This window comes from Ruditapes philippinarum, unplaced genomic scaffold, assembly GCF_026571515.1.
Source record: "Ruditapes philippinarum isolate M1 unplaced genomic scaffold, ASM2657151v2 ctg865_1_1_1_1, whole genome shotgun sequence".
Taxonomy (NCBI): domain Eukaryota; kingdom Metazoa; phylum Mollusca; class Bivalvia; order Venerida; family Veneridae; genus Ruditapes; species Ruditapes philippinarum.
Window position 1 is genome coordinate 301,691 of NW_026860212.1, and position 5,108 is coordinate 306,798.

Sequence of the window (5,108 nt, forward strand, 5' to 3'; positions counted from 1 at the left end):
CAATTATAATAGATTACTTCATCTTTTAAACGTAACGAATCTTTGTCAACATTATTCTTATTTTTTAATATCTCTCTAGTCATTATTAATAATGCACCGTCGTTAAAACCTCTCAATATACAGCTTCATTAAACTGTTTGATAATTCTGGTTTCAAGATTAATGTGGACCTATTCAAAATACTTGTACATATTCCACTTACCTAGTGATCTTCTTTAAAACATTAATTTTTCAACATACAAATGTAAATTATGTACAAGAAGGTCATTTTTACAATTAATCTTGATTATGTTTGTTATTACGCATAATTCACAATATTCTATATATATATAGAGTTTCAAGATTCAAGATTTAATTCCAAATACACGTGGGTATTATACCAATGAGTTCACAGCATACATACAAACATACATACATACAAACAGAAACATAATATCAAGGTCATTAAATATATATAACATATATATATATAACATTTACTGTATATTTGAGACATAAGTTTGGTTTAATATGAATAATCGTATTACAGCAAGGTTTAAATGAAGCACATAGTTTGCGTAATGATATAAATAAATCAACATTACATTTACCTTCCTAGCTACTATAATTTACGAATATTCAACATTTGTTCTTAATTCAATCATTTTAAACATAACATTGATAATTTTCTTATAACATTTTCATTTTGAGATGTTAGAATTCAATATATTTTTGTATATTTATCTATGAGATGTTTTCTCAAAACATTGTTCTGTGGACATTCTATTAATACATGAAATTCATCTTCTAGTTTTAAGCAAATATTACATTTTCTTTCATTATAAGGAATGGCTTCAGGTTTATGCCATCTACCAGTTACTACTTTTTATCTATGCGAAGAAGTCCTGAAACGTGATAAAGATTTCCTACATTTTTCTATATTAACTATTGACAGATATCATTTAAAACCAAAATCACAATATAATACATAACTTCTTGCTCCTGATGAATCTCTTGAATTGCACGCATTGAGTCACACATCCCTGTTCCGCTGCAAAGATCAAATGATCAAAGATCATCGTTGATGTTAAATAATGATGTTAAATATTAAACCAATTTGCTCCTTTTTATCGTCATGATTTTAATTCTTTATGTTATTGAAATATTAATATGTTATTAACAATGAATGGGAAAGTATTTGAGGCCAAAATCTCGACAGGAAACACCGAGACCTCGTAGTATAATGGTAACATTCAGTGATGCAACTCATGTTCATTATATTCTAAGCCAAGCAAAGTAATTAAAAGGATGATAGACATCTCACGTGACTACCCCAGTGATATTGCAAATGCAAGGAAGTCTCTCTGGGCCAAATTTAAAGACTTGCGTTTCAAACATGGTGCCCACAATGTAAAGCTTCTATTCTCAGCAGCTATACTAGTAAAGGGCACTGTTTATAAAGACTTATTTCCAGATTGGCACACTGTACTCTTACATTCCCGAGTCCTCAATGTTAATGAGAGAATCATCAAATCATTAAATGAGCACACCGATTGGAAGACGGATTTAATTAACCATCCACTGTTTGCGAATAAAACTGATGAGTTGTTAAGATTTGAAAATGAAATTTTTGAATCATGTAATACGAGTATGTATGACCATGTACTATTAACTGGAGATGCACATGCTCATATCGGTCTTTTACAAGGTTTATCCGAACCAGATGATTTTTTATCACGTCATTTTGATTTTTATAACGACATGATAATTCTTTTTTAATCAAGCTTATGCTTTACAAAACCAAAGCATACCTATATAAAGAGTATTCAAAGATTTAAACATAAATACTACTGGAAGAATGTTAATAGACCTATGTTTAAACAATAATTTGTATATTTTAAATGGTCGTTTTGGCCAAGATAGTTTAGAAGGTGCGCCAACATGTAGAAATATATAAGTAATTGATTACTCTATAACATCTGCTAAGTTACTGCCTTTCCTTATAGATTTCAGCATAACTGAAGTCGACTGTCTGTACTCCGACGGACACTCGCTGCTTACAACTTGTTTTAGTTTCGATAAAACGGAGTCAACTTCACAACAAAATGCGTCCTAACAAACTATCTCTCATCCTAGGTGGCAAGACAATAAACGTAATGATTTTTTTACAAACCATTGACCAAAACATGGTGTTTTGTGTTGAAAATTTATTAAATGAGTTCCCGTCAGAGATATCCGAACAAGAAAATGCTTTCGGCAGAATAACAGAAAATATCTCTGTCATTTTTCAAAATTCAGCTGAAGTAATCTTTAATGTAAATAAATTCTCGCATGTTTTTATAAAAAATAAAAATAATCAAATTGATAATAAGAAAAATAAACCCTGGTATTGGCCCTGGTGTAGAAATAAATGTGTTATTTTCAATCGCGCCAGAAAAAATTTCAGTCAAAACAAATCGGTTAATAATAGAAGGTTACTCAACCGTGCGAGCATCGATTACAAACGTACAATGAAATTTTATATGAATCGCCACAATTTTATCAATGAATCAAAACTACGTATTATACATTCTTCGGACCCGAAATCTTACTGGAGATTTTTAAATTCTTTGAATAAAAAATAATTCAACTTACGTGCCAGATATAAAAGATTTTTATGAGTATTTTCAAAAAGTTTATCAACATGATAAAGTAACGGACAATGAAGAATGATGATACAAATATGAACTTTGATAATGATATTTCAAATTTTCCATTCACAAACAGTGAAATTTCAAAAGTTATTAATAAATGTAAAAATGACAAAGCTTTCAGTAGGTCTGACAATATTTCAAATGAATATATAAAATCCACAAAACATAATAATGTTGCCAATTTTTACTAAATTATTTAACAAAATATTAGAAACAGGCTTAATTCCTACTACTTGGTCTGAAAGCTACATAATTCCCATTTACAAAGGCAAAGGTTCTACTTATTCACCTGAAAATTATAGACCAATAACTATACTTTCCTGTCTTTCTAAATTATTTACAAGCGCTTTAAATGAAAGGCTGACAAAATTTGTAGATACTTATAGTTTATTGAACGAAAATCAGTGTGGTTTAAGGAAAAGCCATAGCACGTTAGATCATGTTTTCACTCTTAACTTTCTTGAAGAGTTATTTAAATCACAAAAGAGTAAATTATTTGTGGGATTAATCGATTTTTCTCGTGCTTTAAATAATTTATCGCGTGCTCAATTATTTCAGAAATTAAGAAATACAGGAATAAACGGAACATGTTTTAAGAATAGTTCGTAATATGTACGACGGCATCAAATCTTGTGTACAATTGAATAATAATGTCTCAGTAATGTTCTCGTGTAAATGTAAAACGACACTATCTTACTAGCTACAACGGCGCTTGAATTCAAAAAATGTTTAAATAATTTTGATTTGTACTGTAAACATGGGAACTCCAGATAAATACACAGAAAACAAAAGTTATGGTCTTTGGGTAAAATAGACGCGGCACCCGAAATATGAATACCCCATTATATATGTTTAATGGTGAAACGGGTAGACATCCCATAGACATAATTATTCAAGCAGAATCATTAAGTTTTGGATTTAATTATACATAGCGATCAAAATAAGTATTCAAGTATTATTTATAACATAATGGTTCATAGTGAACATCCTTTTAGATGGTCAGAATTTGTTAAGAATTTTTAACAATACTGGTCACTTATATTTGTTTTTGAATCAATCTTCCATAACTTCCAAAAGTATACATGTCTTAATTAAACAAGGACTCTTACATCAGTTTATCGCTGCCTGGAATGCAAAATTACAAGTATCAAACAAAGGTAAACTATATTATCTTTTCAAGCAGCAGCACAAACGTGAATAATAACTTACAATTTACCAAGACTGTTTTACTAACCACTTCTGAAATTTCGTACGTCAAATCATAGATTGCCGGTATAATTACTCCGTTATAACAATAATCCATATAATGGAAGAATTTGAATAGAATGCCAAACACTTAGTGATGAATATCATGCAATTATGTCGTTTAAATTGTTTCGAAATAAAAGGAAACAATTGAGTCCAGAGTATTATTATAAGAATCCAAATATCATCAAGTATAATCAAGTTTTTAACACTACACATTTTGAAACACTGAAAAAGCTTATTCGTTTCACATATCATGTAATACTATAACTGATATTTACGTATCATATAAAAATATCGTTGTTTTGCTCATGTTCACTATTCCAAATTACTATTAATACCAATGACATATTTTACTATACATGTTTTCATTGTTGTTATAGTCTGATTTTATTGACCTGTCAATTATGAATACATTATAGGGCTCATTTAAATATTCGATCCCACTTCGGTTTGGTCCGTGTAGTTTACGAGAATAAATGTGGAGTATATTAGTCACGGATTGAAAGTCACGCCAGCTTAATGTAAATGTTTTCGTTAATTCACAATAGGACAGTCGGTAAAGAGAATGCCTGATAATTGAGAGGTCTGTGGTTCGATCCTTACTGTTGCCATTGTTTTAGTAGTCTTTCTTTATTTTTGCAATATATTTTAATGAAACAGATTTGTAGTGTGCTTTACGGCATTGAAAAGACATTTATTGATTTTAATCCGTTTTAATTTTAAACATGAATTCTAACATGAGTTTTTTTAAAACATGTTATCTAAAAATAGTATATACATAACAAAATAAAGTAAAACATAATAAAAAAAACAAACAACAAAAAATAATCAAATATAGATTCAATAATGTTGAAAGTATTAATAAGAAAAAAAACATGGAACAACGCGGCCTCGAACTTAAAACACGTGTGGCACTTAGATTATAAACTCGTGATTTACCCTATTGCGCTATAACGCTGAGTACACTTAGTTTAGAGATACAAATTAAATCAAATTCCATCGTACAGCGTACATCTCACGGAACCTACCGAACATCTACCGAAGATTAATATAGTGTGTGCATCGACCGTGTAACCAGTATGTAATTGATAGGTAAATAAAACCGAACAATATTTTTTCATCTATGTTAGATTAATTATGCTTATTTTAAAGAAACAACAAACGAATTTTAATATTAACAGTTGATAAA